The sequence below is a fragment of the Tupaia chinensis genome, unplaced genomic scaffold (assembly GCF_000334495.1).
Source record: "Tupaia chinensis unplaced genomic scaffold, TupChi_1.0 Scaffold146187_1, whole genome shotgun sequence".
Lineage (NCBI taxonomy): Eukaryota > Metazoa > Chordata > Mammalia > Scandentia > Tupaiidae > Tupaia > Tupaia belangeri.
Window position 1 is genome coordinate 2,292,106 of NW_006206042.1, and position 12,095 is coordinate 2,304,200.

Below are 12,095 nucleotides of genomic sequence, written 5' to 3' on the forward strand. Positions count from 1 at the left end.
AAATGTTTCTGCTGTGTTTAGTCAGACATTAGCACAGATTCCACTATAAAGGGAATATGGAGAACATAGGTACATGTTTAACAATGTAATGAGAAACAGCACATCAGGAATGAAATTTTATAAGGCTGCATTTTGAAACTCTTTCAAGTGTCATGAGGATTAAAAAGCAGTGTGTGTTTTGCTGTTTAAAGTTGACAAAGATATAAAGCAATTAAAGGCAGCGCATAAACCTTGATTGGATTCTAGTCTGAAAAAGGTAAATACAAAGGCATTTGCAGCTTACAAACGGTCTGGATATTGAGTGATATCAGGGTCTAGTTATTCTTTGGTATCTGCAGGGGATTGGTTCCAGAACCCCTGAGGAGCAACATCCACAGATGCTCAAGTCCCTTACACAGAATGGCACACGCCCTCCGCTAGATTTTAATCTGTCGATGACTTATGTAGGATACCTCCTACAACGCAAATGCTATGGAAACAGTTGTTTCACCATATTGTTTCTATTTGTATCATTTGTATTCTTGTCATTTATCTATGCATTTATTTTTCCAAATAATCTGGATTTGCAGTTGATTCATAGGTGTGGAGTCCCTGAGCCTGCCCGTGGATACAGAGGGCCGATCGTGCTTTCGATGATCTTTCTGTGTCTGATCAATGTATTGAGGCTAGAATATCTGTTAGCTTGAGAGATATATACTGACTTCTTGATGGCTAAACATCATGTCTAATCCAGTTTCAAATCATTCAGCAATAAAGTTATACAGAGACATGATCACATATAATACTTGTAATTAAGGCAAAATGTTAACATTTCTTCAATCTAAACGATGGTGTATGTGTGTTCATTACCTTATTCTTTCACGTTTATTTTGAGTTTCTTTCTTTCTTCTGAGAGAGGTACCCCCACAAGGTCTTCATGCTGCAGTTCACCCCCAGCTTGGCCAGTCTGGACCACAGGCTCTCTGTGCCCTGCACAGACAGGGAGGCCTCAGGACACGAACTGGAGACCTTCCCGTGTGAATCCTGCACCGCAGAGCCTCGCATCAGTGCTGTACCGCTGGTTAGCCCTCTTTTAAATTTAAATGTGAAATGTTCATAATAAAAACGTTGGAAATAAAGTGAAGCAAGATATTGCATGAGGGTGTGGGGAGTGGGTGTGTGTGAAAGTCAAACCTGTGCTCCAAATGTCATCCTGATCCAGAGGTCCAGCAAGAAGAATATGGCTTCAATTTGCTTTCTTTTTCTTCTTTTGAGTCATTTCATTCCACGGTTCTGAGCCTGAATGGTTATTCTTGACCTTCTGTATCTTTTCTATTTTTCCCTTGTATAAAGAACCATTCATTGATTTAGGAAAAGAGAGCAAGAATCACACTTTATTTGACTTGGGCCTAACCTAGAGAAACCAGATGTTACTGGATAACCTGGTACTTCTCAGTTTTAGGAAAACCATTATATATACAAAATGAAAGTGTCAAACTCTCCATATTACTATTTTTCTTATATTCCCTCTTCTTTTTTGTAGGAGAGTACATTTTTCTTCTTCTGTAAGGTTAATTCACCATTGCTCCAGAGGGCATGTTTCCATCAGGCCTCCAGGATTCTGATCTAATATTTTAGCCTCACTCTTATGTAATTTCTATTGACTCTTGGCCTTCAGCCTAATAGTCTCTCTCTCTTATGTGTGCATGCACGTGCATTTACACACACACACACACGTAACCTCTGTCTTAAAAATAATTTCTTTTTCTGCCACCTACACAGTCTCCCAAGATATATTGACCTTTCTCTGTTCTTCCTTTGACAACTAAATTTCTGCTAACTACCGTCTATACAAGCTATTGCCATTTTCTGGCCACTTACAATTCTCCTTCGTTTCTGAAACAACTCTCCCTGAAGTTATAACAAAAGCAGATTGATAATCAAACTCAATTTTCCATTCTCTGTACTCATCAAAAAAAAACAAGTGTAAAAAAAAATCGGTACCTTTTCTTATGGGTCCCTGTGGCATTTGAGGACCCATACCACAGTTTCGGAAAAATGCCTGAAATATCCAGTGACTAGAGAAGGCCTGGGCACACAAGTCTTTTCTAAGCATGATGAGTCACTTTACTGACTCTCTCCTGACAAACCTAAGGCCGTAATGGTTCTATTTACAAAGGCTTCTGCCTTTGCCAGGGTTAGTTTCCTTCTTCTTTTTTAAACGCTTTGTGCTCACGAAACTCTCTTCATTTCCATTCTGTTGGCTTTCACCCAGGCCCTCAACCCAGTGCCCTTCAAGTCTGTCTGGGCTGGTTTCTTAGCTTTTGCTTGAGTCCTTCCTGTTTCACTCTCTCTTGTTCCCTACTCTAAGTTGTGGATTCCCTTGAGCTATGGGAAACAAAATAAAGGAAGAGTTTTTATTTTGTGTTTTCATTTCTCTATGACAAAACTATCTTTGGCAGAGATTTCAGTCTGATAGGAAAACTGCTGGGGCTTGTCTGGAAAAGGAAACCGAATGTGCACACATGGGTGGGAGGAGTCTTCAAACCCTGTAGTAATTGTGCCTTTTCTTTCTAAGGGAGTTACTTCCCTTAAACAGCAGGGATTTGCTAAGTAAAAGTAGCCAGTGATACTTTTTCTTTGTTATCTCTCCAAACCTCTTCTTATCATGTCCTGCAGTTTTTTTAACGGTGAGCTCTGATAGAGGGTTCAACTCTGTTACAGTAAAGAACCATCCCTGAAGCTCTGGCTCAAGGAGGAGGCTGCTGTGGAAAGAGATTCCAGAGAGGTAAGGGCTGAGGGATGTTTCCTAGAGAAAGTTCTCGGATCCAGGACTAATCAGAAAACTAGGAGGAAATGGTAGTTATGGGTTTCTGTGGTAGAAAGCCTCATGTTCCATAAATTCCAGAAAAGAAAAATCTGTAGGTTGTCTGAGGGAAGAGAAGTCATCTTTTCTTTCACCACAACAGAGACTTTAACAAAAGGAAATGCATTTGGCTACAGCAAAAAAGAATATATTCTTCAGGGGGGTTGACCCAGACTGAGTCTGAAAGGAATTCTGATTTTCTGGGTGTGTTGGCCTTGCGGGTGTCTTATTGACATGAATTTATATTTAGAAGAGGGCTTTTGATTTCTGGCTGATGGAGAGAGAGGCTTAGGAGCTAGAAAGCAGTTCCTAGATAAAACAGAAGAACAATAGCATGACAAATGCCTATGATGTAATGTTAAGTTGACAATATCAGAGAACAAAATTATACTATACAGTATTATTGCCATTTAAAAAACACCCAGCAGACAAACTCGGATATTTAAGAAGTATGGGCTTTTACATTTTTTTCTATCATGCACTTTAATGTTTCTTTCATTTGGCCTGTTTGGTGCCAGGAAATTTATTTCTGTTCATTTTAGATTTTCCCATAGCCATGGATGACTTCCTAGAGTTTAGGAAATAAATTAAATTCCTATGCTAATTATTCTTCGAAATCTGCTGAGACCTCTTTTTTAGACCTATTGAATGGATAATAAATATTTCTAAGTATTCATCAGATCAAAATTGTTAATTGTGTTGGTCAACTCCTCTATATTTTCACTAAATTATTTTGGCTGCCTGAACTATAATTTATTGAGAGAAGTATGCAAGTACGCTGTAATCTCCCACTATCATAGTAGATTTGTCAATTTATTCCTGCAGGTCTATCAATTTTTGTTTATATCTGTTGAGTCCTATTTAATGAGGTGCATACCTGCTTAGAATTGGTATATGGCTTTGGTGATTTCAACGTTTAATCACTGAATAGAAACTCTGGCCTTAATGATGCTATTTGTCTTCAGGTCTTCTTTGACTAGTATGAATATAGCTATATTAACTGCATTTAAGTAAGTATTAGGCTGATGTATCTCTCCATTCTTTCTTTTTCAACCCATGGTCTTTTCATGCTTAGGGTGTGTCTTTTGAAAATAGCATAAGAATTGGAGTGTGCTTTAATACAATTTGACATTCTGTTTTAACTGGAAAGTTAAATTTATATGTGTGAGGAAAATGGATATTTTTTGAATGGGATGTTACCATCTTACTTATTTTTATATTAGATTTATTTCTATATTTGCTTTCTCATTTAAAAAAATCTTTATTAGGATCAATTTTTATATACATTTCTCTTGATTTTGTTTCCTAAGTCTTTTCTCATAAATTCTGTGGAGACAAATAATTTTTTAACAGTCTGGGAAAATTGCTTCCAGATATTACTTTTCTGTGTAAATATTTAGGACCATTGTCTCTCTTTCTCTCTCTCTCTCTCTCTCACTGTGAGGCAAAACTCGCATTAAATTTTGTAAAGCGAATGATTCTGTGGCATTTCGTACCTTCGCAGTGTTGTGCTAATATCAGTTTGCCTACTTCCTGAATATAACGTGGTCTCTTAATGCATTTTATTAGGCCCCATGCCAGGTGGTTTTAACCTTCTTTTAAAATGAGAATGCTTTACATACCCAGCTGTAGATGTGGACTGTCCTTGGCCTCACTCTCTGCAGTCAAAGAGCAGATTTATGTGCCCAGTCCGACCAGATCTTGCTTTGGTTGCTGTTGGGGCCTGGTGATTCACTAGTGTGAATATGTTCCCTGAAAATGTATGTGTTGAGCCATGGTAAAGGGAGTAAGAGGGTGAAAACATAATCTGATGATGTCAAAAGATGGGGCCTTTGGGAAAGATTAGGGAAACAAACAAAACATTTAATAGACATGAATAGACATGAAAATGAAAAGTTAATCAGCTGGTAATAACATGTATCATAATATATATGATTTGACTATGCATCCTGGTAATGCAGAGAAAAGCCATGTGGTATGTTGTAAAGATGTAGAGTGACTAAACGTAAATTTAAAACAAATCAAACCATAGAATCCCCACCACCATGAGCAAATCCAAATGGAAATAGTGGACTTTGGATGATGATCTGTCAATGCAGGTTCATTGACTTTTTTTTCCACACAGGAATATAATCTTTGTTTTATTTTAACTAGAAACAGCAGATAGCAGACTCACAAAGTATGATTTGATCTTTTTTCTTCTCTGTAATCAGGCTTCAACAACAACAACAACAACAACAACAATAATAATAATAACAAAAGGACACCCCACAGATATTTTGGTCACTATTATAATCCTTAAGGACACAAAAGCCAGCAGCATAAAGTAACATAAATGTAATGACTGAGAATTCTTGATGTGCCGAAAACATAGGTCAGTGCATTAAACTAACGGAAGTACTTCTCGGATGGTGGCGTTGACAGTGGGGAGGCTGTGCAGGTGTGTGAGCAGGGGATGGATGGGAGCACCCGGTATTTTCCACTCAACTTTCCTGCATACTTGAAACTATGCTAAAAAATAATCTCTCTGAAAAGTGATTTTAAAAAAGAATTAAGGTCATTAGGGGAGGGAGGCCCCCATGGTTGATTTCGGATGAGTGTGTAAAGAGGGGGAAGGAGACCTACTCGCGTGGAACTCCGGCTTTCCCCAACATTGTGATGAAGCCAGAAGAGCCCTGGACCCCGAGCTTCCAAACTGTGAGCCAAATAATCCTTTATTTTTAAAATTCATCCAGTTGTAGGTAGTTTTTGTTTGTTTGTTTGTTACTAGCCACAAAACAAACTAGAACATATAGCTTTACCTTACTAAGATGGCTTATCCTACTAACCTTTTATTGTAGATGCCAAATGTAAATTTTAAGGAAACCATCTGCAATAAGGGTTATTATTCCCCAGTACCACCTAATTCTTTTTTTTTTTTTAAGAAATTTTTGCAACAGGGCACGTGTACTCGTTGGAGAGACAGCATGAAATCACTTCCCAAAGGAGATGGCCATGCTGCAGTCTCTTCTCTTCCATTCTCTTCTTGGGATTTTGGGCATGCATCCACAAGTGCCCAGTGTGAATTTTAAGCCACTGGGTCTGGGACTCGAACTACGGTCAACTATGTGGGAGTCAGCAACATAGCCATTATGCTATCTGCTGGCCCCCAACCACTACCTTCTTCTGTCCCCACCTAAAGCCCATTGCAGGGAGCCTGTATCATGTCTTGTACAATCAATGGAATGATGTTGCATGGATCCAGCACTTCAACTGCACCCTACAATCTTCCCTGATGCTTTCAGACATCATAAATTCTGAACCTACAATGAAAGGAGGAAGATATGAACAGATGAATCTGAGCTACTAGACAATCAACATATATGTTCAGTGAAGGGTTTGATCTCAGTTTTCTGCTTGGTGCAGTCCTCATTTCACTAATCCATGGAGCAGGAATTGGAAGAGGAACACAACGTCTTCCTAACTTTACTTTTTGCTCTTATGTGAACAGGATTTAGGTAGTATATTTATTAAGGCTTCTGATCACTCTTATCAAGTTATTTCCATAAGCTTGTCACACTCTGGCTATACGGCAATAGGTTGACTGGTGATGCGAGGTTTTTTTTTTTATTTGTTTATATTTGTGGGGAGTGCAAATCTTTACACTTATCTTTGTCTTCGTAGATAATTCTCTGCAAATTTGGAAACGGCAGCACCAGAAACTAGGAGCTGGGCTACATTTTTTTTTTTGCTATAGGGCACATGCACTCGCCAGACAGACAGAGGGAGACAGATAGATAGAAAGCGAGAAATCACCTCCCGCCCCCCCAGGGGGGATGGCCATGCCACAATCCCTTCTCCTCCATTCTCCTCTTGGGATCTTGGGCACGCACGCACATGCGCCCGGCATGAGTTTAAGCCACCGGATCCGGGAAATGAACCACTGTCGACTACTTGGGAGTCCAGCGACATAGCCATTATGCTAACTGCTGGTCCCAGCTGGGCTACATTTTTAAATTGGATTTCTGCAAGGTTTTTTAATGGCACATTGTGGTCCATACACCCAGGTGTACCAAGGACACAGTGAGAGGATCCAAAGAAGCATAGAATGTCAGCCTACTGATGTCAGCCTATTGCTCATAAATGCTACTTCTTTTTTTTTTTTTTTTAAGATTTATTTTTCATTTGACCAGAAAAGAGAGAGAGAAAAAGAGAGAGGGAAAGTGGGAAAGCAAGATTCCAGGTTCAGGACTTAAACGATGGTCAGCCATGTGGGAGTTCAGCACCTTCACCACCACATCACCTGCTGGCCCCCCCCATAAATGGTACTTCTACTATAAAATAAGTTTTAGAAAAATTAGTTATAATCAAATTACTGCCCACCCCAAAATTTGGTGACAGTTCAGATTTGAATTCTCAAAAAAGTTGCTCTGTGATGGCTCCTGAGACAGGTTTGATGTAGAAATAGGGCCATCACCTTGCTCCGAGCCACCTGCCCAGAGATCAGGGATAGGCTGAAAAGAAGAGGTCAGGCCTTGTCCTAGCTCCTGTCCTGCAGACTGGCCACTGACAGCCACCCCCTATGGCTTACAATGTCACCTGCCTCCTGGGAGAACAAGTCCCTTGGAGTCCCAAAGCACTCTTTTTTGTGGCTTCTATAATATAATTTCCTTTCTCTTTTTCTCCATGGGGAATTCAGAGCAGCAGACTTCAGTGAATTTCCTGAGTCCTTAGAGTCTATTTGAAGTAACTTGGCAGAGCTTTGAGAAAAGTATCAGCTTAAATGGCTGGAATTCGATTTCTAGCTCCATTATTGATAAGCTCAATCCTTTTACTTCACTCCATTTATTTTTTCATTGACCTTATCACTACCTGACATATATGTCTATTTGTTTTTCCCATTAGAATAGAAATCCCAGTCAAGCCTGAAGTTTATTTGCCCTTTTTGAACTGTAACTCCATTACCTCCAGTAGAGCCTGGCACGTTGTCATTCTTATTTATCACGTTAGGACTTCCCTTGAATTCTTTCCTCTTGCTATTGTAACTCTGAAGTGGACACCTTCAGGTTTTCATTATACATGATGTTGATATTTACATCTTCTCTTGAACTATTTTGTAAGCTGCGTCACTTGGATGTAATTGCTAAGTACGAGTTGTAGCTATTTTGTATAACTCTCTAAATGTACTGAAAAATGGCTGTCAGGATATACTGCATGTTATTCAAACTTCCAGCAATGTATTTGGAGTTTTATCTCGGCCACTTTTACAGGTGCATAATGGTAGCAATACTTTAATTTCGATCTCTTTGATAACATTTCTGATGGCGTTTCTGTGCTTCCCCTACGGTGCCCTTAAACTGTCATAAAGAAGAAACACCATTGTTATTATATTTTTGATGTGTAATTACTTGAGCAGTATTAGGTAATTTGGGTCTTTACGCCTAATGGATACTTGGCTATTAATGAAAAATCGTTCTTAGGCATATATTATAGGTAAGGGGGGGCAACCCAGGAACTTACCTACCCATGACACTTTGACATATTTCTGCGTTCTTTCCTGTGTCTTATCTTTTTTCTGAAGACCAAATGAGATTACCATCTGAGTATGGAGAATTCTGGTTGATATTTTTCCTTCGCCACACACACAAACACACACACACACACACACACACACACACACACAAATGCTGATTCTTAACCAGTTCTAAAAGACTTAAAATTTTTCAGAGACCAAAGGACAAGAGAGGAAGAGGGCTTTCTAGAGAGAAGAAATTGAACTGAGCACCAGGAATCTGAAAGTACTTATGCCTGGTGGTGTGTCTGTGTGTGCATGCTTGGGGAGGCAGAGGGAGATGCTGGTGAGACTCATGGAGGAAGGAAGCCTGTGCTAGTTATGATCTGTTCTCAGCTGAAAGTAACAGACTTAAGTGGACAAACACAAACAAAAAATGGCCTATGTAGGTATTTGATCAGATGCTTTTTATTCATTTGTCTAATAATAGACCACCCAGGAGTGACGCTCTGCAAAGCCAACTGGGACCAGGCATACTTCTTTCCATTCAGTCAGTCTGAGTCCTACTTGGTTTCTAATGACCACCAATGACTCTTACAAATCCACCTTGTTCTCTTCAAGGCCTTACAAGTAGATGTGTGGACTAACCCTTGGTGTGGTGGTTAAGGCAGCTGGATCCCACATGACTGACCGCACAATTTGAATCCCAGATCTGGTGACTTGAAAGACATGTTAGGCACGTGTGTTTGTATGTCTGAAGTCTTGAAGAAAGGACAAATGGAGAAGGGATTGCAGTGTGACCGTGCCCCATGGGAGGGGAGGTGCGTTCTCACTCTCACTTTCCCTCTTTCTCTCTCTATCTCTCTCCTGTAAGCTCATGCACTCTCCAACAAAATAAAAGAAAAAAGTGAATAAACAAAGAAAAAAGATTTGTCTGTGTCCCTCCTTCTGCCTTCTATAAGCTTTCCTGTAAATCTCAGCCCACAACTTCTTTTTGTGTTTTTAAAGGTTTTTGCTCTAGAGCACATGTGCTCTCCCAAGACAGACAGAGAGATAGAGAAGGAGAGAAAGGGAAAGTGAGAAATCACCCGGCCATCCACAATCTCTTCTCCTCCATACTCCTGGGATCTTGGGCATGCATGCATGCATATGCAATCAGTGTGATTTTCAAGTCACCATGTCAGGGACATGAATCAGCTCCATGTGGGAGTCTAGGGCCTTAACCACAATGCCAACTGCCGGCATCTGCCACAACTTCTTAATAGAGACTCACATGGCTTTCCCTAGTTATCAGGAAGGCTGGGGAATGTAGCAGCTACTTTGTTTTAGTTTCTCTTTTCTAGTCTGTTTGTAAATTGAGCACATTGAGACTGTCTAGGATGCTTTAGAAAGGTAGCACAAAGATTTAATATTGAGCTGTATTGCATGATATGTGAGCTGCGACAAAATCTAAACTAGAACCTTCAGAAGTGTGTGTCAGACATGTGGTCCTCCTCATCATGGAGGCTTGAATGAGGTGTAAGGAAAAGTATAGAATAAATATTAAAATGCAACAGGAGTTGGTAATGATGAAAAGGCTTTGGGTTTGGACAATGGCGATGAACACACAGCAGTGTGGATATATTTAGTGCTACTGAGTTGTACACTTACAAACAGCTAAAATGATGAATACTATGTTATATGTATCTTACTGCAATAAAAGAAAGATCTCCTGTGTCCAGCATCGTTATCCCTTCTATTCCCCTTTTGAAGGCTGAAGAGTATTGTCTTCTTGGATGTTGACCGTGGTAGGTCAAGGGCTCACCCCATGTGCTCTGATGAGCCATCAATGACGAAATGTGTTGAGAACAGTCTGCTCCTCCCACATCCTGAGGAAGCCTGGGCATACCACCTGTATTGGTAGGCAGAGCAGTGGCTTTTCAGAATAGGTTGGCAGAATGTCAAGTTTTTAATGTCTTCTTAAAAAACATAAACCCTTCCCAATTTTAACCTTAAGGCATACCACTTTCTTAGATATATACCTTTCTTGAGGGCTTTCCTGTCTGACTACGTGACACAGAGGTTGTTTCCTCTGTTTGGAATGCTCTTTCCCAGATATCCGCATGGTCAATCCCCTCAAGTCTTTGCTTAAATGCTACCTTCTCAATGAGGCATAGTCTGACCACCCCATGTTTCATTTATTTACTTTCAGGTTTATTTATTTATTTCCATAAGTAAGAGAGGCAGAGAGGGAGAGAGAGACACAGAATCAACAATGAAACTTTTTTTTTTTTTTTTAATGAGAAAACACTCCCATGGGACATGATCATGGTGCAAAGTCCTTTCCTTAATCTCCTCCTTTTTTCAGGATTTTGGGCATGCACACGTATGTGCCCAGCACGTTTCTCAGGTTGCCAGGTCTAGAACTCAAACCTTGCAGTCAGTCATGTGGAACCTGGCTGCCTAAATCATCAGGCCATGGATTCAGTTTCCCCGACAGGATCCCAATGCCATGATCCAGATTCAGGCAAGTCTTGGATTGTGGTCATGTGTATGCCAGGTGGACTCAGGGAGGTCTCTGTACTCGAACCTGGAACTTCCTCATGCAGGCCAGCCTGGCAGAACATCATGTTGTTCTGCTGTGTCACCATCTGGCTCCCGACCACCTAATTTACATCATATCACCCTCTCCCTGCTGCATTCCCAATCTTCTTCTCTGACTCCAGTGTTTCTTAATTCAGTAACCTGTGCATATATACTCAGTAAAAAGAAAGACACAAAGAAAACTTACCTACTATGACTGGCTGACCATAAGGAGCCAAAATGTTCATGGCTCCTGGTGATTTATTTTTTGGGTTGTTGGAAAAGTTGTAACACAGTTTTGCATAGAAAAACATCGAAAAATACATCATGACTTCTGATGACCCTATAGTTTATCCCCAAACTAGGTATCTTTTGCATTTTTATTTTTGAAAAGAACCTTGGAACTTTATATAGCATAGAGTTTGAATATTTTTTCTAGCTTGGGGGAAATCTGGAAGACAAATCTCTCGGAGGAGAGCTAGTCTTGCAGTCATGTTCTAGGTCTTGACATCAGCACGGTACTGTGTAGTTTACAGAGCTCTCTCTACTCACTGTCCTAGTAATCTGCCCAATAGCACTTGTTATGATCCTATTTAACTGATGAGGTTAAAGAGTCCAGGGATGAGGCCGGCAGATGACATGGTGATTAAGGGTGCTGAACGCCCACATTGCCAACCATGGTTCGAGTCCCAGACCTCATGGAGGCTTGCTTTCTCACTTTCTCTCTCTCTCTCTCTGTCCCTCTCAGATCTAATTAAAATAAGTAAATAAATAAATAAGGTTAAATAAAAATAATTAAAAGAATTAAGAGTCCAGGGACATTCATGACTTTATGAAAGATATATGGCTAAATGACAGGGAGCCATCCGTCTTCTGAATGGGTGCCAAGTTCTTGCTAATATCCCTTTCTAAATCATATCAGGACGCACTTTTGATCTTGTGGGAATGTATACAAAAATCAGAGAAAATTGTGACCCACAGCATGTGAGGGAATATAATTATGTCCCTAAGAACAAGATCACCAGCATTTTGCATCCAGACCCAAATGGATATTTCACATAAGGCTTTTATAAGGAAGAGAAAAATTCTTTTTTTTTTGGAGAGGTTTTTCGCCATAAGGCGTGTGCGCTCGCCAGACAGGCAGAGAGAGACATAGAGACAGAAAGCGAGAAATCACCCCCCATGGGGGATGGTCAC

The 12,095-nt window shown here is 40.1% G+C and overlaps 1 protein-coding gene across 2 annotated transcripts in view; it reads left to right on the forward strand.

Annotated features, from left to right (window-relative positions):
• The first annotated feature begins 2,547 nt into the window (after positions 1 to 2,547).
• AIM2 (absent in melanoma 2) overlaps positions 2,548 to 12,095 on the forward strand; it is a 66,693-nt gene continuing 57,145 nt past the window's right edge. For both annotated transcript variants that reach the window (XM_027768430.1, XM_014584292.2), the window contains exon 1: positions 2,548 to 2,767. The gene's annotated coding sequence lies outside the window, so the exon portion shown is untranslated. The remainder of the gene's footprint in view (positions 2,768 to 12,095) is intronic.